We start from the raw sequence: 24450 nt of genomic DNA, 5'->3' as shown, positions 1-24450 counted from the left end.
AAAAAAAGAACAGTAGTTTTGACTTAATGTTGTAATTTTAGAAAAGGGGTGCTTATGAACGGGGCTTTGCATTGGATTGGGATTTGGTTTTATATACACTCCAACATCATAATCTCTTTTGATGTCAAGGACGAGAAATTCATAGAATTACAACTACCAGAAAAGTTTATGAATCTTAAGAATCAATTGCCGATGCCAATGGGGGTATTGCAAAGGTGGCTTTGCATACTTGTTAAAACGTTTGTTGATTTTCAAGTTTTGTGTTATATAATAATCTAAGCAGCCCAAAATTTCAAACTGAAATATGTCATAGTTGGTGCTTGTTTAACACGTGCAATTACAACAGTTGGGTCCGTCAGATATAGAAATCCCAGCTGTATAAATAAAACTCTATTTAAAGAAGAGAATCTCTCAGCATCTTTCACCAAACACTTTGAACATATAAACGGAACCTCACTCCATTTGCATACACTTATCTAGCAGTTATCTTATCTTTTTGCGCATTGACAAGCAACCATGATAGAAACGGGGGTTTTAATTTCATGGCTTATCCTCCTCATTATCACTCCTTTGTTTACCTTTTCATTTTTCATCAACTCAACTTCTTCAAGTACTACTAATTCCAAGTTGCCGAGATGTTACCCATTGATAGGTTCCTATTTCGATATCGTTGCCAATCGAGGTCGAATGAATCAATGGATGGCCGAGGTTCTTCGTCACTGTCCAACTGGTACTTATGCTCTTCGACATCCGTTTGGTTATCGTCAGATCTTCACTGCTAATCCTGCAAATGTTCAACACATACTTAAATCCCAATTTTCTCTTTACCCAAAAGGTGAAATGTTTAGAATCTCTCTAACTGATTTTTTAGGCTCTGGTATATTCAATACTGATGGTGATAATTGGAAGTTTCAAAGACAAATATCAAGCCATGAATTCAATACCAAATCTCTTCGTAAGTTTGTGGAAGAGGTCGTTACGACCGAAGTTTCCGATAGACTAATCCCTATCCTCAACTCAACAGCTGAATTGAATTCTGTTTTGGATCTTCAGGATATCCTCCAAAGATTTGCTTTTGATAATATTTGCAAGATTGCATTTGTTTCGATCCGGAATACCTCTCACCATCACTCCAAGAATCAGAATTCGCTACTGCTTTTGAAGAAGCAACTAAACTAAGCGGCGAAAGATTGAGCTCTGCGATCCCAAATTTGTGGAGAATCAAAAGGTATCTTAATATTGGATCCGAGAAGAATCTCAAAATTGCGAATTCAAAAATCCAAGATTTCGCAAAAAACATTGTAAGACAGAAGAAGCAAGATCTCGAAAAGAAGTCTTCATTTGAAGTTACTGATCTTCTTTCAAGGTTCATAAATTATGATCATTTAGAAGAAAACCGGTTGATATATATTGTTGTAAGTTTTATTTTGGCAGGTCGAGACACCACCTCAGCAGCCTTAACATGGTTTTTCTGGTTAATTTCCTGCCACCCAAAAGTAGAAGAAGAGATACTAAAAGAGATAATCGGGATACCAGACAAACCGGTCTATAGCGATATAAAGGAAATGACTTATACCCATGCAGCTCTTTGTGAGAGCATGAGACTGTACCCACCAGTACCAACTGACAGTAAACAAGCAGCTAGCGACGACATTTTACCGGACGGAACGGTTGTAAAGAAGGGAGAGCGAGTAACATATCATCCATACGCAATGGCAAGGATGCAAAACTTGTGGGGTTCAGATTGGACGGAATATAAGCCAGAGAGATGGTTAGAGAGAGACAGCATTATTGGAAAATTAAGCTTTGTGCCTAAGGATTCCTATACATATCCAGTATTTCAAGCAGGACCCAGGATTTGTTTGGGTAAGGAGATGGCATTTTTACAAATGAAGATGATAGTATTTGAAACTTTACGTGGTTTTCGAGTTGTTCCAGCACATGAAAATGGTTTTGAACCTGTTTTTATATCCTACCTTACTGCAAAAATGAAAGATGGTTTCCCAGTGAAGATTCAAAAGAGGGATTTAAGTTTGTGATACTAAAAGTTTGATGTTTCTGATACTTCATTTTCTACAATTTGGTATACTTTAGTATAAACGGACTCGCATCATATATTTTAGTTAATTTTCTACTACTTGGAATTGAATCAATTTCTTTTTAATCATAATAATGATTATTAGATCATGCCAACTTAACCTAAACTGTAACAAATATCTGCTTCTGCGCCCGATGATCCAAAATCCACAAGTATGACTCAATTTTTATGAAAATTTTACCACTGCAGTCCAAAATATGCTCTTTTAAACCAATATTACAAAGTGACCAAATATAGGGTTGTCAATGTTTCCCCCGGTAATCACAGGAACTTGAACTGTTACCCGTTTCAAAAAGGATATGTTTATTTCATGCACAAATAACACATGAAACAAGCTTATTTTTTTTAAACAGAGGGAGTAATTAGTAGAATCAGTTCTGATTTTTAATAGTTCCTAATTTCGTGGAACTGAAACTGAAATCGATAAAAGAGACAGACAATCATTGGTTATCTTTGCTCTAATTTATCAGTAGCTACTAATTAGAAGTAAAACTATGTAAATCAATATAAATAAATCAATTTAGTTTCCAGTTGTGATAATTATTAGTTGTAACTATCGTCCAAAGAATAAGTTCAAATTCACACCGGAATTGCAACCAAAAACAATTTGGTAAATTAGTTGCAATTCTCATGTGAATTTTGGCACACTTAGTCTTACAAGCTTGGTTCAATTTCGGTAAGGATTTATGTGACGCCCCAATTTTTTTTCCCTTCTGACTATTTGAATTTTAACTGGTCCAGCAAGGTTAAACTCCCAGTTAAGAGCTCTAACTAAAATAGAGGTTCAAGGCTATCAATAAGATGGACATGGACTGAAAATCACTTGTTACAGCTCTGACATGGTCAACAGGAATTGTTACAATTTCTTATTACTAGTTACCACAACATAAAATAAGAAAAAAGAACTCTAATGCATTTGATTTGAGAATTGTTGGGATATATGTTTTAAAATAATTCTTTTATACACTTATATCAACAATTCGAATTTGGCCCAGTGGTTAAGCATTTTGAGCCTGGAGGGTCAGGTCTCAGGATCGAATCCCTTCCCATACTGATTGTGTATATATATATAACATTAGTCCGGGAGCGGGGTCTTAATTATGTTTTAATTGCGCTAATTATGGCATGATTTATTTGCCCGTTTTTTACTGTTTCGAACGGAATTTTAATTGCAGCAATTAATCCAATTTATTCTCCATTAATCTGCATTGACCGCCTGGTTATAAAAACAGTTTTGAGAACAGAAAGAAGATACAAGTTTTTACACTATTGTTTTTCTGAGAATCAAGAGACCAAAAATACTGAGCAAGAATAGAGAGAGTAAAAGTGATTGATTTCTCATTGTGTGCGTGAGAGATCGAAAGAGAGTTTTTCTCAGCTGTTTTATCCTGGGGGCGGTGTGACGGAAAAGAACTGCTTTCACAAAATTCAAGGCAGAACCACGAAACGTCTTAAAGAGAGCGACCTGGTCGTGACTCAGCCGTCACTTTGTTTTGTGTCTTAATCTCTGTTTTGCAGGTGTGAAATCGGTAATTGTTCCAACAAGAATTCTCATAAAAGCTAAAACTATTATTGAGAAAGTTTGTAATGTTACAAAGAGTTAATATTGTTATGATAGTATTTATAGGAGACTTATTACAAAACATATTGACTCAGTAAACATACGTTGAATGGTCTTGACTGTTATAACATAATTTTAATATCCCACAAGTTGATATTGGAAGACACTAACAAAGTCTTGATAAAAGAAATACAATAAGACTAATAATAACATACTGTTTGAGGGTGAAAACTGCTTCTGCCGGTTTTGGTAATTTTTTGTGTGTGGATGAGAAACGAGTCTAGAACCTAAACAATGCACTGCACTGGAGTACTTTTGATTCGAGAGATCAATCTGTACAATCCTGGCCTAAACCAAGAAATGTCCGTTCCAGGCTTGCTTCGATCACAAAGTGAAGGAGAAGGGTTGGTTTTAGGGAGGGAAGCGAAGAAAGTGTTGAGACCAGAATCGTTGATTCTGAAGGTGTGCTTGTTTACGACTTGTATCAGAAAGTAGAACTGGCTAGCAGAATGGAAAGCTATCAGGTGATTTCTGGATACTGTGTTGTTCTATGACCAAAACTTGTTGTCTGGTGGAAAATAGGTGAAACCTATTTATACAAGTCGTAATGAAACGTACCCTGATCTCGTAGGAAGTGGAAACGATTGAGTGGTGGAAGAGTGGAGTAACGTGTAACGTTAGAATTTATGCTTCCATGATGAAGGAAACGTTTACACCATTAATTCTTGTCATTACTAACCGCCCTTCTTCAAGACACTTTCTTGTAACGGGTGTATTGCACGCCGCACGTTGTAAACCGCCAGACCAATACCTTGATGAGTATCCCCCAGTTTGTGACATGTTTGATGTCTCGAGTGTTTTTTGTGGAAAACATGTAGCACTTTGGAAAGTCAAAATCACGAGACTTGCCGCAGGAAAATAACATGTGATGCTATTAGGCTCGTCTTGGCTGGACGCCTGAAACTTGCCACAATTCTGTCAGTTCGGTGGAGAACTTGGATGGCTGAGATTGCATCTCATGAGGAAGGGTAGCCATTGATTATGGCTACCTTATATTGGCGCCTGATAATGGCACAGTGGCGCCTTTAGTGCATGCCAGTGGCATTGCGATATGGCTGGCATAGTTCGTGCATGCCAGTGACACGGTGGAATGGCTGGCATAGTTTATGCATGCCAACGGCATGATGGTGTAAGTGGCGCCTGGCGTAGCCATGGCCATGGGATTTAGGAGGCTAGTCGCCTAAAAGTTGCCACAAGTCTGTTAGTTTGGTGGAAAACTTGGATGGCTGAGATTGCATCTCATGGGGAAGGGTAGCCGTTGATTGTGGCTACCTTCCGTTGGCGCCTGACAATGGCACAGTGGCGCCTTTAGTGCATGCCAGTCGCATTGCGGCATGGCTGGCATATTTTTTGCATGCCAGCGGCACGATGGTGCAAGTGGCGTCTGGCATAGCCATGGCCGTTGGATGTTTGGCACGTTGGTGTTAGATTCAAACGTGGTGTGGCAACATCAGTTTTAATAGCCACATTGATCCCCATGTTCTGTGGAACATTGTTTGGCTCAGTTGGCGCGGCAACTTTGCCTAAATTAGGGTTTGGCATATCGAAACCCTAATTAACATATATGGCATGTAGTATGCGGTAGGTGGCACGTTTGGCATGTGCACTTGGCATGCCTGTTTGGCGTGTGCGATTGGCATGTGCGCCTGGCATGCGCGTTTGGCATGTGCACCTGTCATGTTTGTTTTTGGCATGTTTGGCATGCCGTTAGCATGTTGACATGGTTTTGGAAAGCCAACTTAGCATGGTAACCTTTTGACACAATTTCCACCTTTTAAAAGTTGTGGCAGGTTTAGAGCAACCTGATTGGTCAATGAAAGTAGGGAGCCATCCAAGCATGGGCGTGGCCACCCTTTTGGTGCGCGTGGCAGGTTTAATGCGACCTGATTGGTCGATGGGAAATAGGGTCCACATCCCCCAAACTGAATAACTACAGAAGTATGGGCCCATCCACAACTCATGGGAGTGTGGCAAGTTTAGGGCGACCTGATTGGTCGACAAAGGAGTAGGGTCGATTAGGTAACATGGGGCGTGACCAAGTGGCGCCGAATGGCCTGTGGCATGGCCACGCTTCCTCTCATTGTCGCTCCTTCTCCGCGGCTCCGTTACTCTTTGTTTTCTGATTTTGCGAAGAAATCTGCACCTATTAATCCGTGGTGGATCAGTTGCTTAGTTGCTTAAGCGTAATTTCGACCAACGGGGTCTAATATATTGCGTAGGGCGCAAAACCCTAATTTTTGCAAATTAGTCAAATTCATGAGTTTCTTGCAAGTTATCACAAAATGAATTGGATTTTGTGTGCTTCCACAAAATTCCCTATTTACAGAGTACAGTGTGCTTTATGTCTGAGCGTTTTGTGCAATGACCTTAATTTTGGTACTTAGAAATACGTGTTACTCTGCTGCGATTGAACACAAATCCGTCATTCCATACCGATATTAAGGGTTCTTCCAGGGAACATAGCACAGGAAAAGTACTCAGTGAATCTTATATTAATAAGTAATATAGGCAAAGCTCCGAAATTTACAGAGCATCTGGGATGGTTGCTACATGCGTCAGTCTAGATAAATTTCATGTAAGTATATTGAACGGATCAATAAGTATGCCAGTGGAGAGGTTGACACTCATGGCTCCATTTCCATATAGAATGACGTCACATCATATGCAAGGTTTTACAGTTTTAACCCTAAGCTAAAAACCACAAAGCGAGACGTTGAAACGGAGCGTCTTCTGGAGCGAAACATTGAAACGGAGCGGCTTCTGGCTCTGGTAATAAGAGGTGTCACGTCAGAGGAGATATTTCTGGTATTGCTGGTGTCGGTGGTAGAGGATGTAACGTCATGGTGTTGGTCATTCCCTTTTTTCTCTCGTCCGATACGGCCACATACTCTATTCTCTTAGGGGTCTCTCCACAAAACTGAATTTTCAGGTTGCAAATCCAAGTTTATTATGTGACGCAATCCTGGCCGCGAGAAGTCCTCAGTCATCTTTTATTGTCTGAGCAAATTACCTTCAGGTCGCTCGTATCAGAAACTATCAACAGCAGCGTCATTGCTCGGCATGTGCACTTGAGGAGGAGACTTGCCAGGTGAGTCACAGTATGATATCTAGCAAGAACTTCCTGTCTTTCCATCAAATCAGCAATGGTAATGGGGAATCGGCTTGCTCTGGCTCCTCCGGTCTCTCGTCGTGATGGTGGAGTAGCAGCGACTCTGGTGACGGTTGGAGGTGTCATACTTGAAGAAACGTTGGGAGTGGCAGCAACAGCTCTGGCTCTAGTGACCGAAGATGTAACGCCTGAAGAAACATTTTTCGCGTCGCTGGTGCTGACAGGTGGCGTATTAATGCCACTAGAAGGAACGTTAATACCGAGGATGATTTCAGCACTAGTGTTTTTAGGGTTTGTTGCTGATCCATACCTGAGTTCTACCATCTTGAGATCGGGATTGAAAGCCGGTTTTGGTAATTTTGTGTGTGTGGATGTGAAACGAGTCTAGACCCTAAACAATATACTGCACTGGAGTACTTTTGATTCGAGAGATCAATCTGTACAATCCTGGCCTAAACCAAGAAATGTCCGTTCCAGGCTTGCTTCGATCACAAAGTGAAGGAGAAGGGTTGGTCTTAGGGAGGGAAGCGAAGAAAGTGTTGAGACCAGAATCGTTGATTCTGAAGGTGTGATTGTTTACGACTTGTATCAGAAAGTAGAACTGGCTAGCAGAATGGAAAGCTATCAGGAGATTTCTGGATATTGTGTTATTCTCTGACCAAAACTTGTTGTCTGGTGGAAAATAGGTAAAACCTATTTATACAAGTCGTAATAAAACGTACATGATCTCGTAGGAAGTGGAAAAGATTGAGTGGTGGAAGAGTGGAGTAACGTGTAACGTTAGTATTTATGCTTCCATGATGAAGGAAACGTTTACACTATTACTTCTTGCCATTACTAACCGCCCTTTGATGAGTGCCAAATAATGTATATATTTATCCCTTTTTGTTGGCATTTAACTCATCTTTTGTGCAGTAATTCTACATTTTATCCCATATTCTGTATTTTCATTGTTTTCAAGAATAAATATTTTTCTTACTTAATTTTGCATTTTTAGGTAATAAATAAAGTTTGGATGAATAGCGGAGCGAAAAGAGCAAAGGAACGGCAAAGACTCTCGCTAGGAGGAAGCGAAGAATGATGTTTGCAAGAGCCGGATCAACTAGAAGTGGGCTTGAAGAGGAAGAATTGTTCTTAAAGAAGATATGGGCTTGGAATACCCAAGGCCCAAAACCCTTACCCAAATCCATTTCCATTATCCATACCCATTTCCATAAGAGCCGTCAGATTGGATCCATCTCATCATCCAACGGTCGCCTCATCATTGTGCATCAAAATCCGAAGCTCCTGTCAAACACTATAGTACCTAACTCCATCTGAAGCCGTCCTTTTTGCTGCATTTCCTCATCCTACGGTCGCTCCAATATCTTCCCATCTCACCGTTGGATCCACCTACCATCTTCACATCCGACGCGTTTCCTCGCAAATCATCACCCTTTGCCACACCCGCTCAACACCCTAACTTCCAAACCCATCGACCTCAAGCCAAACACCCCCTTCTTCCCAAACATCGAGTTCTTCTCCTCCACTCCGTCTGCAGAGAAAACTCTGCCATCTCCTCCTTCCACCCGACCATGGAAGCCTGCAACTGCTGCTCCTCGAGCTTCACTACACCCCTCTCCGCCTCTACCAAAACCCGTACGTACCACAGTTTTCTCTTCCTAGCCTAGTCGTTTCCCCAAACCCACATCTCTTTGACCTAGGTGTGGAGTTGATGAAACAACTCGAGCTAGGGTTGCAGTACATCAATTGGAGCAGGAAGAGCATCAGAGGGACATCAACAAGCATGGGTCGAGCTCAATTCAGGAAATTGGTGAGAGAATTTGATTTTCCCCAAAAAATTAGGGTTTCGAATTAGGGTTTTATATTTTGTTGTAAACTATAAATAGGAACTGATGTAGGATGTTAAAGGTTGTTCTTGGACTAGCCAAGTTACCAATTAGGTTTAATTTTAGTTTGTAAAATTCTAATTTCAATTTCATAAACAGTTAGGGTTCTGTTAATTTAGGGTTCTTCATTTGCTGCCACTGTCCAAATTTCAATTCCATACTTTATTGTTTAATTCCATGTTTAGGTTAGTTTTAATTTCAAATTCATTTAATTTCAATTTTCAATTTTATTTTTAGTGTTTGCTGTTAATTGTCTGTGTTACTGTTAATTTTATTTTGTAAATTTTGTTAATGTTTCATTGTTTAATCTATGTTAGGATAGTTTAATTAGAATGTTGCACTGTTTAATTTCACTATAAATGCTCCTGATTTGTGTATGTTACTATGTTATCTCTGTGATGTTTACTGTTTTGTGTGAATGTTAGGCTAAAGCCTTTGAAGCATTGGATTGATTGAGCAGTGGGGAGAAACTAGTGCTCACTAGTGACTGTGAGCAAGCTGGTTCTCTTCCCACTCTAGTTGTATGCCTAGGCTCCCAACTTTGCCTTTCATTTTTTGTTCTTGCTCACCTTCACCATCTCCACTGCCCTTGGCTTAGGCCTTGGTTCCATTGTTCTCTGCTTGTAGTTTCATTGTACTGTCACATTTTCACTGTTACCTTGTGTTTATTGTTTTATCATCCATTGCCTCATTATTTCACTACCATCTTCATTGCTTTGTAAATATCACAGTTTCACTGCCACTATTTGCTCTTTCTTCTCTTGTGTTTCTCCTGTTCTTGTTACTGCATTCACTGTCTTGTTCTGCTGTTGCTACTACTTGCTGTTGTTGTGCTGCTGCTGTGCACTGCTTCTGCTGCTGCTGAAGCCACCACTGCTGCTGCTGCTTCTTCTCCAGCCCAGCCTTGTCTGCTGCTGCTCCAAAGCTCACTGTTACATTGAGCCCAATTCACTGTTAGCCCAAAGCCCAGTGCAACTCAAAAGACCAAAATCCCATAAGTTCACAGTCAATCCAAAAACCCACCAAGCCCAAAGCACAATTAGAATCCCAATAGCAATTTAGAACCCAAATAGCTAGAAACTCCAAACACCCCCAGTCTCTGTGGATCGACCCGTACTTGCACGAGTTACAACCGACGACCGTGCACTTGCGGTATTACTGTAGGCCCGTTTTCATTTCGCTTCAATTTTATACGCTTTCCCGGGTCCACCAAGTTTTTGGCGCTGCTGCCGGGGATTGGTGCTGTGTTTTTCTTGTAGTTTTATTAGCTATTTTTGCATTTCACTGCATAGCGTTTGCATCTGCATCTGCTTCACTTCATTTGCTGTTGGACCTGCTGTTCTGAACCAGTTTTTCCTCTGCTGGGACGCCACCAAGGAAAAGAACCAAAGCCCAACTGGGTTTTTGCAACAATATCAGAGCAGCTGGGCTGTGCTTAAAAGGTAACCCATTTAAGAGAACCCGAATTGTGGGCTTCCAATTTTTAATTGTGGGCTTGTAATATTAAAGCCAATTTTTGGGCTTTTTATTTTCTGTTGGGTTTGTAATTAATTTTTGTGGGCTTGTTTGTTTAATTTGTGGGCTTGTATTTAATTTTTGTGAGCTTGTTTAATTTGGACTTGTATTTTGTATTCTGGGTTTTTAAACCCAGCTGAGCTTGTAACCGATCACGCTAGGTTAACTCGTTAGTGGGCCGAGTACCCAAATTCTAGGCCGAGATTTTGGACTCAGTTTCACCAAACATTTTCAAACCAGCTGAGCCAAAGCAAACACACAACCAACAGTGGGCTTGCTCCCATTCAAAAACCAAATTTTATTTTCTGTTAAAAAAAAAAAAAAAAAAAAAAACCAAAATTTTGCTCCTTATTTCAAAAACCAAAATTTTCCCAAAAATCCAAACCCATTAAAACCAAATAGTGGGCTTTGTGTCTTTTTAATATGGGCCAACCTAGTGCTCTCCATGAATACATGTATCCCACAATAAAAATTCCATTATCATGTATTGTATTACCTCAAACCAATACCCCTTTTAAAGTAAATGCAAGCATGATACAAATACTTCCTATATTTCGAGGGTTCGATTCTGAGAACCCCTATACTCATGTAAGAGAGTTTGAACAAATTTGTCGGACTATGCAACCTGATCATATGCCCGAAGACTCTCTGAAATTGCGTTTGTTTACATTTTCTCTAAAGGAAAGGGCCAAAACATGGTTTTACGGTTTGAGACCACAATCAATCACCACTTGGGAACAACTCACTAATCAATTTTTCCAAAGATTTTTTCCACATCATAGGACCATCGCTATTCGTCAAAATATCAATTGTTTTGTCCAGTTGGATGAGGAAACTGTTTTTGACTATTTTGAACGTTTTAATGATTTGTTGAGCGAATGTCCACACCATGGATTTGAGAAGTGGAGACTTGTCGCTATCCTCTATGAGGGACTAGACTTTAAATCTCGAGCCACGGTTGAGTGTATGTGTAATGGTGAATTTCTTGATAAATCTGTGGATGATGCATGGAATTTTTTAGCCGAGATTGCAGAGAAAACCCATCAATGGGAATCCGTTAGGGAAACAGGAACAACACCACATGATATGAGTCACCCCCATGAATTAGAGTTTTATTCTTGTAATAGCTCCGACCTTAGGATTGAAAATTATCCTAGATTGCAAAATCCCTATCATGATGATGATGATGACTATGATGTTATGTTATAAGAACATGTCTATACTGAAAATGTTATCGAACCTTTGGGTTCAAATACATTAGGCGTCTCTGCCCCGACCTTAATGCATGATATGTCTTCTAATATTCCATGTGATGTTTCCCCTGATGAGCCGATACACGAGGATAAATCTGTTAATGATGTTGATGACTCTGATTGTGATCTTGCTAATGTGATTGATGATTATAAGCATGTTGTGACACTTGTAGAAGACTTAGGAGATGTTGATGTGATTAATAATGATGTGCCTATCTTCCTACATAAGTCACAATCCGATGGCCTTCCACCCAACCTAGATTTGGTTTGTACCCATATTGTCAAACCGACTTTTCTGAGAGTCCCTAATCTAGGTTTGGAACTGTGTGCTTCCCAAGTCCTCTTGGACTATTTTTCTTCTAAGTATAATACATTTGAGGAACCACAGTTGGAATTAGCATGTTTGCCCGTCCCTAGCACAGTTCATTTCGAGCTAGACCTTGTGCATGATGAACCCCCGAAACTGCGCGATTTTGTTTTCAAAATTATATCTTCTGTAAAATCCAGGTTTGGGGGTAGCTCATTTTGTTTCACAGCTTCACTTGCATGCCTACCATATTATTATTGTGTGAAGCTGTTGAAACCTCTACACTTTGTCTTTTGGGTTGATCCTCAACTCTTTAGATTGTTAGTGTATGGTGAATTTTTTTGTATATAATCCAGTAGATAAAATTTCTTAAAAACCCTTTTGTTCCTTTTGTATATATTTTGCTAATCCAATATGATCTCGGCTGACATATGTTGGATTCTTGCCTTGAATAACGGAGTTCTAATATTGCTTTCGCCGAAATCGGGTATTCTCTTTCCTTTTTCTCTACTCAACATGATCCTCTTCATATGTTGTATTCTAATTTTGTTCATATTTTGAAACATTGAGGACAATGTTTAGTTTAGGTTTGGGGGTGAAAAGTAGATACTTTGATAATATGCCATAATTGAAAACAAGAACTCCATCTTTTTGAAAAAATTGAAAAATTCCAAAAAAATTGAAAAATCAAAATTAAAAATTAAAAATTGAAAAAAAAAACATAAAAATGGAGCTCATTTATCTTGAAATGTTGACTCTTGTGCAAATATGTAATTATTAGGAGTCTTAGTCTAGATATTTAGGCACCCTGATTCTAGCACAATTCACATAGTGATAAGAAATTTGCACGCGCACGATCTACCAATACATGTATGGCCTCGATCTTCAAGGTGTTTGATAGGAAGTCACGATTGCCAATCACTTTAGAATACTGAACGAAACTTGACTAGCTTGTTCTTTGGTTGGTTGGGATAGAAGGTGGAGGTTACATTAAGAAAGACAACCATCGAATTTAACTGGGTGCATCAAAAAGGGCTACCTCTTGCAAAGTGTCATGTAATTTTTTTGTTTCCTTTTGTATATGTATCAAAAGTGTTTCCTTATCAAAAAAAAAAAAAAAAAAAAAAATGAAAAAAATCAATCAAGTATTTCATTCCATCCTCTCTTGTTCCAAAAATAAAGAGAGTAGTCAATGTAAATAAGAGTCATGTAAAGTCATTTTGTTGTTTCATTGTAATAAGCAAGGAGGGTGTATGCCATTGATGTACAACGCGAGTAATTGTGAAATACCTCCACTCATTCACAATTCTCGTAAAGTCCGGACAGCTAGCTAGATTTCGACCTTGGTTCTTAGCCTGAGAAACTATCTCTTGGTGATTAGTAGTCATAACTTCAGATCTTTCTTTACACATGTGTAGATACACTTTACACTCTTATCACATGTCTTTATTTGTTATCAGTGCTAGGATTGTGCCTTTGATAGCTAGATTGACATCTCCATTTTGCTGTGAGCTTAAACTGACTTGCACATGTCACATTTGATGGAATCTGAGCTTATATTTTGACCTAGAACTTTGTAGGTACGTTCTAAGCAAACCTTCACGAGACTTCAACTCGTCCACTAGGGACACTTAGTGGTTTAAAAGGCTTAGTGCATACGCTAAATGCATTCGAGAGACCAACGACAGTGGTATAGGTAGGATTTCCTTAGTTTTGTTTTACTTGAGGACAAGTAAAATTCAGGTTTGGGGGTATTTGATGAGTGCCAAATAATGTATATATTTATCCCTTTTTGTTGGCATTTAACTCATCTTTTGTGCAGTAATTCTACATTTTATCCCATATTCTGTATTTTCATTGTTTTCAAGAATAAATATTTTTCTTACTTAATTTTGCATTTTTAGGTAATAAATAAAGTTTGGATGAATAGCGGAGCGAAAAGAGCAAAGGAACGGCAAAGACTCTCGCTAGGAGGAAGCGAAGAATGATGTTTGCAAGAGCCGGATCAACTAGAAGTGGGCTTGAAGAGGAAGAATTGTTCTTAAAGAAGATATGGGCTTGGAATACCCACGGCCGAAAACCCTTACCCAAATCCATTTCCATTATCCATACCCATTTCCATGAGATCCGTCAGATTGGATCCATCTCATCATCCAACGGTCGCCTCATCATTGTGCATCAAAATCCGAAGCTCCTGTCAAACACTATAGTACCTAACTCCATCTGAAGCCGTCCTTTTTGCTGCATTTCCTCATCCTACGGTCGCTCCAATATCTTCCCATCTCACCGTTGGATCCACCTACCATCTTCACATCCGACGCGTTTCCTCGCAAATCATCACCCTTTGCCACACCCGCTCAACACCCTAACTTCCAAACCCATCGACCTCAAGCCAAACACCCCCTTCTTCCCAAACATCGAGTTCTTCTCCTCCACTCCGTCTGCAGAGAAAACTCTGCCATCTCCTCCTTCCACCCGACCATGGCAGCCTGCAACTGCTGCTCCTCGAGCTTCACTACACCCCTCTCCGCCTCTACCAAAACCCGTACGTACCACAGTTTTCTCTTCCTAGCCTAGTCGTTTCCCCAAACCCACATCTCTCTGACCTAGGTGTGGAGTTGATGAAACAACTCGAGCTAGGGTTGCAGTACATCAATTGGAGCAGGAAGAGCATCAGAGGGACATCAACAAGCATGGGTCGAGCTCAATTCAGGAAATTGGTGAGAGAATTTGATTTTCCCCAAAAAATTAGGGTTTCGAATTAGGGTTTTATATTTTGTTGTAAACTATAAATAGGAACTGATGTAGGATGTTAAAGGTTGTTCTTGGACTAGCCAAGTTACCGATTAGGTTTAATTTTAGTTTGTAAAATTCTAATTTCAATTTCATAAACAGTTAGGGTTCTGTTAATTTAGGGTTCTTCATTTGCTGCCACTGTCCAAATTTCAATTCCATACTTTATTGTTTAATTCCATGTTTAGGTTAGTTTTAATTTCAAATTCAGTTAATTTCAATTTTCAATTTTATTCTTAGTGTTTGCTGTTAATTGTCTGTGTTACTGTTAATTTTATTTTGTAAATTTTGTTAATGTTTCATTGTTTAATCTATGTTAGGATAGTTTAATTAGAATGTTGCACTGTTTAATTTCACTGTAAATGCTCCTGATTTGTGTATGTTACTATGTTATCTCTGTGATGTTTACTGTTTTGTGTGAATGTTAGGCTAAAGCCTTTGACGCATTGGATTGATTGAGCAGTGGGGAGAAACTAGTGCTCACTAGTGACTGTGAGCAAGCTGGTTCGCTTCCCACTCTAGTTGTATGCCTAGGCTCCCAACTTTGCCTTTCATTTTTTGTTCTTGCTCACCTTCACCATCTCCACTGCCCTTGGCTTAGGCCTTGGTTCCATTGTTCTCTGCTTGTAGTTTCATTGTACTGTCACATTTTCACTGTTACCTTGTGTTTATTGTTTTATCATCCATTGCCTCATTATTTCACTACCATCTTCATTGCTTTGTAAATATCACAGTTTCACTGCCACTATTTGCTCTTTCTTCTCTTGTGTTTCTCATGTTCTTGTTACTGCATTCACTGCCTTGTTCTGCTGTTGCTACTACTTGCTGTTGTTGTGCTGCTGCTGTGCACTGCTTTTGCTGCTGCTGTGCACTGCTTCTGCTGCTGCTGAAGCCACCACTGCTGCTGCTGCTTCTTCTCCAGCCCAGCCTTGTCTGCTGCTGCTCCAAAGCTCACTGTTACATTGAGCCCAATTCACTGTTAGCCCAAAGCCCAGTCCAACTCAAAAGACCAAAAGCCCATAAGTTCACAGTCAATCCAAAAACCCACTAAGCCCAAAGCACAATTAGAAGCCCAATAGAAATTTAGAACCCAAATAGCTAGAAACTCCAAACACCCCCAGTCTCTGTGGATCGACCCGTACTTGCACGAGTTACAACCGACGACCGTGCACTTGCGGTATTACTGTAGGCCCGTTTTCATTTCGCTTCAATTTTATACGCTTTCCCGGGTCCACCACCCTTCTTCATAACACTTTCTTTTAACGGGCGTATTGCACGCCGCACGTTGTAAACCTCCAGACTAATACCCTGATGAGTATCCCCCAGTTTGTGACATGTTTGATGTCTCGAGTGTTTTTTGTGGAAAACATGTAGCACTTTGGAAAGTCAAAATCACGAGACTTGCCGCAGGAAAATAGCATGTGATGCTATTAGGCTCGTCTTGGTTGGCCGCCTGAAACTTGCCACAAGTATGTGAGTTCGGTGGCGAACTTAGATGGATGAGATTGCATCTCATGAGGAAGGGTAGCCATTGATTATGGTTACCTTCTGTTGGCGCCTGATAATGGCACAGTGGCACCTTTAGTGCATGCCAGTGGCATTGCGGCATGGCTGGCATAGTTCGTGCATGCCAGTGACACGGTGGAATGGCTGGCATAGTTTGTGCATGCCAGCGGCATGATGGTGTAAGTGGCGCCTGGCGTAGGCATGGCCATGGGATTTAGGCGGCTGGTCGCCTAAAAGTCTCCACAAGTCTATTAGTTTGGTGGCAAACTTGCATGGCTGAGATTGCATCTCATGGGGAAGGGTAACCGTTGATTGTGGCTACCTTCCGTTGGCGCTTGACAATGGCACAGTGACGCCCATAGTGCATGCCAGTGGTGTTGCGGCATGGCTAGCATAGTTTGTGCATGCCAGTGGCACGATGGTGCAAGTGGTGCCTGGCGTAGCCATGCTTGCTGGATTTTTGGCACGTTGTTGTTAGATTAAAACGTGGTGTAACAACATCAGTTTTAATGGACACATTGATCCCCATGTTCTGTGGAACATTGTTTGGCTCGGTTTGGCATGTCGAAACCCTAATTAGCATATATGGCATGTAGTATGCGGTAGGTGGCACGTTTGGCATGTGCACTTGGCATGCATGTTTGGCGTGTGGGATTGGCATGCTTTTGGCATGTTTAGCATGTCGTTTGGTATGTCGTTTGGCATGTGCGCCTGGCATGTGCGTTTGGCATGTTTGGCATGCCGTTTGGCATGTGCGCCTGACATGTTTGTTTTTGGCATGTTTGGCATGCCGTTAGCATGTTGGCATGGTTTTGGGAATCCAACTTTGTATGGTAACCTTTTGACACAATTTTCACCTTTTTAAAGTTGTGGCAGGTTTAGAACAACCTGATTGGTAAATGAAAGTAGGGATCCGGCCAAGCATGGGCGTGACAACCCTTTTGGTGCGCGTGGTAGGTTTAATTCGACCTGATTTGTCGATGGGAAATAGGGACGGCAAGTATGGGCCCATCCACAACTCATGGGAGTGTGGCAAATTTAGGGCGACCTGATTGGTCTACAAAGGAGTAGGGTCGGTTAGGTAACATGGGGAGTGGCCAAGTGGCGTCGGCTGTCCTGTGGCATGGCCATGCTTCCTCTCATTGTCGCTCCTTCTTCGCGGCTCCGTTACTCTTTGTTTTCTGATTTTGGACATGAATCTGCACCTATTAATCCGCGGTGGATCAGTTGCTTAGTTGCTTAACCGTAATTTCGACCAGCGGGGTCTAATATACTGCGCTGGGCGCAAAACCTAATTTTTGCAAATTAGTCAGGTTCATGAGTTTTTTGCGAGTTATCACAAAATGAATTTGATTTTGTGTGATGCCACAAAATTCCCTATTTACAGAGTGCAGTGTGCTTTCTGTCTGAGCGTTTTGTGCAAAGGCCTTAATTTTGGTACTTGGAAATCCGTGCTACTCTGTTGCGAGTGAACACAAATCCGTCATTCCATATCGATATTAAGGGTTCTGCTGGGGAACATAGCACATGAAAATTACTCAGTGAATCTTATATTAATAAGCAATATAGGCAAGGCGCCGAAATTTACAGAGCATCTGGGATGGTTGCTATATGCGCCAGTCTGGATAAATTTTATGTAAGTATATTGAACGAATCAATAAGTATGCTAATGGAGAGGTTGACACTCATGGCTCTGTTTCCTTACAGAGTGACGTCACATCAGATGCAAGGTTTTACAGTTTTAACCCTAAGCTAAAAACCACCATCAACACATACATAATTTTGACAACACAAGTACATAAAAATATCGGTAATTGTTGATGAAGTAGCAGCACCACTAAAACTAACAACAATAATAGTTCCCAACAGTTGATGCGGCAATGTTGAAAAAGATGATAATATAATTCCTTTGCGAAAAGCTCTACAACCTAATGTTCATATGCAACATGTTGAACCTTAAAAAAGACACTAAGCATTAATTCTCTTATAACATGGTATTGCACTCCTATGTTATTAGTCTTGACATGAAAAACAAGATTAGATGCTAAGCAAATAATACTAGTATTATCGTGATACAACTCAATTGGGTATCTGACACAAATATTTAATTCATTGAACAATATGGAATCCAATTTAATTATGAAGCAGCAATTGATAAACATTTGTATTATTCCTCTGCAGAAGATTTTGAGACTATAAGTTATCTTAATATCTTTTTTACAAGTAAAAAAAGTACATCTGTAGGAGCATGCATAAACCGTGAAACATAGTAGACTTCAAAGACAATGTCTGGCCTTTTTAAAGTTAAGTCTTGAAGACCAATTACCATTGTTTTCTATCCTTCTAAAAAATTTCTATCATGAATTTAAGATCTAATATTCTTCATAACATGAGTATACAAGATTTACAATCAAGCATATTTGCTATAATCAACAACTCTTAAGTATACTTCTTTTGTGTGATTACCGCTTCAATATAATACCCCGACTTGGTAGGGTTCGCTGAACGGAATATAAGTAATGGAGGTTATGTTGGACTGGTTGTGCCAGGTACTAGTATTATGTAACCTCCCAGGAAGCTGTTGTTGGATAACCATAGCAGTGGCTGTTAAAAACCCCATGTTGCGTGATAATCGCGGTGTTCAAATAAAGAGTCGGTCTGTCGAGGTTGAGAGCGTATGATGGTTGGGTTGGGTCATGTACTGGTCTCATGAATGGAAGGGAATTATATATTCTGAAGAGAAGGACGACTCCAATTTAAGGTAGTGGTATTGTAATACCCCGATTCAGCTGGTAGGGATTACTGAATGGAAAGTAAGTAATGTTTTGTCCTTTACTAACATTGAGGCCTTTTCAATACATTTGTCTCCATACTTAGCAAAAATTTCTATAGTTAAAAAATTCTCGGACGTCAGTAATTCAGGGATCGGCGACCTCTTGGAAAACTGTTGTTGGATGACCACAAGGGTGCCCGTTGAAGACCCTACATTATCGGATAACCACAGTGGCTAAGTTGGATTAGTATCGGTGGAGGGACAGATCATTACATTGAATGGACAAAAATTAACTCCAATTTTTAAGTTTTTGATTGCAAATTCAATACTTAGACCCTTTATGAGTTTGTTTAGAAGAGTATCCGAACAACCAGAATGATATCATCAACATAAAATAGAAGCAGCAGCATTTTGGAATCAGTAGTGATATTGAGTAATCATAGATTTACCTGACAAATCCATAACTCACAAGAAAATTATTGAATCTATCAAACCAAACCATTGGGGATTATTTCAATCCATATAAACTTTTCTTTAGATGAAAAACATAAAAAGGAAAATCTGGATTAGTGAAACCTTGTGGTTGAAACATACATACATTGTCATTCAAACATCCATGCAAAAGTGCATTTGATACATCCACCCGTTTAATTGTACAACTATTTGTCACTGCCAATGACAGAAGTACTCTAATTGTAGTAGATTTAACTGCTGGACTAAACGTCTCATTATATTCTATCCTATCTTGTTGATTACAACCTTGTGTTACTAATCTAGATATATATATATATATCAAAAGTTACATTTGTCTTTAACGTGATTCTGTAAACCCATTTACAACCTAACTATTCATTGAGGTTCAGGTTCTACAAGTTCCTAAGTCACATTTTTCTCTAAGACATCTTATTCATATGAACTGGCCACTGAAGATCTTTAATTGCAGACTTGAAATTATTTGCCTCAGATGGAATAGTTAACGATAATGTAAAAGCAGTAAAAATAGGATGTTTAATATAATTAGTTACTTGAACATGAAATAACTTTCTGAGATGTAGTAACTATTGTACTTGTAAGAATTTGCTCAGAAAAAAATGGAAGCTCAAAGACAAGAATAATATCAACAATATAAGAGTTCAAAGTAGAAGTAACACTTTCAGATGAAAATATAATTCAATTTAAGAAATACAATATGTCTTGAAATATAAAGCTTTGTAAGAACATGATCATCATATCGTCTATATCCTTTATGTAAAGAGCTATATCCAATGAAAACACATCTATTGGATTCAGGAGAGAGTTATATCAACTCCAGAATGTCTTAAAAAGGGATAACAAACATAACCAAAAACTTTTAGGAGAGAAGAGTCGGGGTAAATATAATATTTTTTTATGAGTTATGTTTATAAAGTAACTAGTTGTCGAAAAAGCATCATACCAGAAATGTTTAGGACAAGAAGAATTAAAAAGTAATGTATTACTCATCTTAGTAATATGTTTATGCTTCATTTCAGCGAGAACATTATGTCTAGGGGTTTCAGGACAAGATATTACTAAGAATGTCAAAGATAATATCCTAGATGACCTTTAGCAAGCTCATTAGCACCATCAGTTTGAAAAACTTGAATTTTTGTTGAAAATAAATTCTTAGATATACTTTGAAAATGAATAAAGCATTGCAAGGCGTCAAACTTCAGTTTTGTTAAATAAATCCAATGTAACCTGCTAAAATCATCAACAAACAATATGTTGTATCTGTAACTATTTAAAGATGTCATAGGAGCAGGAACCCATTCATCGTAATGAATTAGTGACAATGGAGCAGAAGCACGAGGAGGAAATAATTGAAATGAAAATCTTTTAGTTATTATTTGACAAGAATAACATACATAAGTTCATTTTGAGGAATTAAGAAAAATATACTTGTTTAAATGAAGATGTTGAATGACTTTAGAAGAAGAATGATATAATTTATTATGCCAAAAGTCAAATGAAGCGGTTAATGATGAGAAAACATGTTGTAATATTAAAGATGAAATCAATTTTCCTTGAGTCAACAAATTATCATCCTACAAGTCTCTTATCTTATTGAGTTTTGTTGTGACTAAGTCACCCTCGTGGCAACAATCATAAGGGTGCGCTTCATGACCATATATTTTACATCCTTGATGTATTTTCATCTCAAGATAAATATTTAAGAATTGTAAATAAATTTGTTATGTTTTTTGCTTTATTTTTCATCTTTTAATTTAATTTAATTTTAATCCTCTAGAAAAATTAAATCCGTTCTCAATCGTTATGGTAAATCTTAACTAAATCTCAACTTTTATTGTTTTTACTTTTCTTAAGCCATATCATCAATTCTCGCATTTCATCTCTTCCCAAACTTTAACTCATTGCATACATCCAATGAAGTTTCCTACACCTTAGTTCCTACAAGTCTGCAACAAAGTGATTTTTTCCGATAGTTGATGTCAAACTATTGCGATTCTTCCCAGATAATTTATGTGGATGAAGGATGATACTAGTTTAGCTATGATCTACTATTCCATAAATATCCAAAAAGATAACCATAGAGAATTGGATCGCTTGGATTCTTAATATTTTTCACTCAACTAGGATTTCTATTATGATTAATGGGAGTCCAGAAGGTTTCTTTAGCATCACCAGAGGTTTACGGCAAGATGACCCACTTTCACCTTTAATTTTTGTGCTTATTGAAGATGTTTTGATTTGTAATTTCTCGAAGTTATTTTCTAGGAAAAGTATGAATGTTGTGGTAAGCAGGAAGGGTGTGGCCCCAACACATCTTTTTTTTGCTAATGATATTCTTATTTTCTATAAAGGAAATTGGCATAGTTTGCATAATTTAAATGAGATGCTTGGTATGTATCGAAGGGCCTCGGACCAATATGTAAACTGTACCAAGAGAAAATTTTAATATGGGGGCGGCTCTAGTTCTAGGGCCATTGATATCTCTAATTTTTTGGACATGGAGAGAGCTATATTTTCGAATATATATTTGGGAATTCGTTTGAAGCCTGGTATTGTGCGACATATTCATGTTAGACATGTTTATGGTATTGTGCGACATATTTATGGATAAACTGGCCGGATAGAAAGGTAAGCTTTTGTCTTTTCAAGCCAGATTGGTGTTGATTCGTTCAGTTATTTCTAGTTATGTTATACATTCTATGGTTGTTTACAAATGGCCGAGGAAGATATATTGAGCAGGTTGAAAGGGACATTAGGAATTTCCTATGGTCTGGTGATGCGGAAAAAAGTAAATATTTTACGGTGCTTTATGATAGTTTGTGTTGTCCAAGAAGAGAAAATGGTCTCTGCATTAAGAGATTGTCTGTGGTGAATAGGGCAATGCTTATGAAGCTTTGGGTTACCATTCGTGACTCTAACAAGATACGAACGACATTTTTGAATGACAAGTACTTTAAAATCAATATAAACTTGATTGCTTATAAGTTGGGTTCCACGGTTTTCCCTGGAATTAGGTGGGTCTATTATTTTGTTCAACGTCATACACACTCTATTATTGGCGATGGTACTAATACTTCCCTATTCTTAGATAATTGGTGCGATGATTTTTCGATTGCAAAAAGGTTCAGGATTTCTTCTTTGGGCCCTAATGATATTAAATCTAAGGTAAGTGATATTATTGTTGATGGGAATTGGGTAATTCCACCTAAGACTCGTGATTTGATGATATTGTGTAATATTGAGGTTGAAAATCTACCAATTATTGCGGGTGGTGATGATTATAAAATTTGGGCTTCGGATAGTAAATGTGTTTTTCTGTCAAGTCGGCGAAGACTACAATTAGAACTCTTTATGAAGTTCAACCAGCTGCTGCACTTTTTACGCGTTCGGTTGTGCATCCTAAATTGGGTGTGCAATATTGGAAGATTTGGAGGAAGGAGAGCTGCGCAACTGAAGATAATGTGATCAAGAATACTGTTAGGAGTATGCCTACCATGTGCAGTTTATGCAATGAGTTGCGAATCTATTAGCCATATTACTTGGCATTGCAGAATAACTAAGCGGATTTGGGCATGGGCTGCTGCCGTTTTTAATTTGCAGCCAAGTGAAGATCTGGTGGCCTCTTATAAGCTGGAAAATGTCGTAGCAGGATGGTGAAGTACTTGTGGCTGGTTGTAAATCTTGCAATTACCACAGAATTATGGAAGTTGCGCAATAAAGCTTTTTTTTAAAGGCGTGACAGTTGATTGGCTTGGTTTCAAAGGCCGGGTTTATCAGATTATTCGTGATAACTCTATTAGAATGAAGGTCCATATGTTTAATACTCTTGAAGATTTGCGCATCTTAAATTATTTCAAGGTACAACATAGATCGCGCAAGAACTCAACGCATGTTGAGGTTAGTTGGTCATCACCTATTCAAGGTGAAATTATCATTTACTGTGATGGTGCGTCTTCTGGAAATCCATGCCAAGACGGTGCTGGAGTTATTTTTCGTGATGCCAATGCAACATTATTGGGTTCCCTTTGTGTTGGCCTTGGTTGGAAAACAAATTATTATTCGGAATCTGTGCCATTATTTATGGTTTAATGCTAGCCAAGACTTGGAATGTGAGGAAAATTTGCGTTCAATCAGACTCGAAGAGTTGCATTCAAGCTTTTTAAAAAGGTGAGTTTCCTTGGAAACTAGTTCAGGGGTGGAAGTTAACAAGGGCTTTCTATAATAATATCCGTTATGTTCATAGTTACAGAGAAGCTAATTTTTCCGCAGACACCTTGGCCAAACAAGCATGTTTGTTGGCTGAGGATATTTATGAATTTTATGACGGTAGGCCAGATTTCATTCCGTCTGTGGAGTGGCATGGTAAAGTTTACTACCGCTTCAAATAGGTTGCGCCTTTTTAGATGGCCTATTTGGATAGCTAAATTGGCCTGGCCTCAGTTCTTGTACAATTTTTTGCTTTTTTAATGAATTTATTGGCCGAGTAAAAAAAAAAGGTTACCCATTGTTATAGGTTTGTTTGGGTATTTACTCTTTGTATGTGGATCCTAGCCGCTCAAAGTGCGCACTTTGAAAGGATGATATACACTTTTGAAATTTTTCTTCAATTACTCTGCGAAATATTAGGTTTGTTTTATGAATCGATCATGAGAAATTCTTAATTTGGTGGTATGTTTATATGTAAAGACTGAATTTGGTAATTTTAATTTGGCAATTATTTAGAGGTACCAGTTTTTGATTTTGTGCGGGTTACAATAAACACAAAATTAGTTCCCTAGAATCTGCAAATTCATTCACTGTATATGACTACCTTCTTTGGTAAAGCAACCATAACTGATTTGTTTTCTTCCACAAAATTTAAAGAGATATAGTAGTAAGTCGTGGTTTGGGAAAGAATTATAATTATAAAAAATGACTTTAACTGTTTAGAATTAATATTTGTATTTAAATTATAACAAACATTATGTGAGTTTTGTAGTTATTATGCAACTTCTTCTGATATTCCCGTGACGGGACAACAAAAAACGGCGGACAATATCACTTGACAGTTGGCACTCAAGGACTATGCCTTAGTAGCAGGTAGGAAAACCAAAA

At 38.7% G+C, this 24450-nt stretch overlaps 1 non-coding gene and 1 pseudogene across 1 annotated transcript; one reads left to right on the top strand and one right to left on the bottom strand.

Moving 5' to 3' along the window:
- The first annotated feature begins 268 nt into the window (after positions 1 to 268).
- On the top strand, positions 269 to 2047 carry LOC113349968 (annotated as a pseudogene).
- An 8977-nt stretch (positions 2048 to 11024) lies between these two features.
- Positions 11025 to 11128, bottom strand: LOC113354768. The gene has a single exon (XR_003361990.1). It is a non-coding gene; the product is annotated as a small nucleolar RNA R71 (small nucleolar RNA).
- Positions 11129 to 24450: the final 13322 nt, after the last annotated feature.

The sequence above is a fragment of the Papaver somniferum genome, chromosome 2 (assembly GCF_003573695.1).
Source record: "Papaver somniferum cultivar HN1 chromosome 2, ASM357369v1, whole genome shotgun sequence".
In the NCBI taxonomy this organism is placed as follows: Eukaryota; Viridiplantae; Streptophyta; class Magnoliopsida; order Ranunculales; family Papaveraceae; genus Papaver; species Papaver somniferum.
Note: the sequence above shows the minus strand (reverse complement) of the source record. Positions and strands in the feature narration are given on the sequence as shown.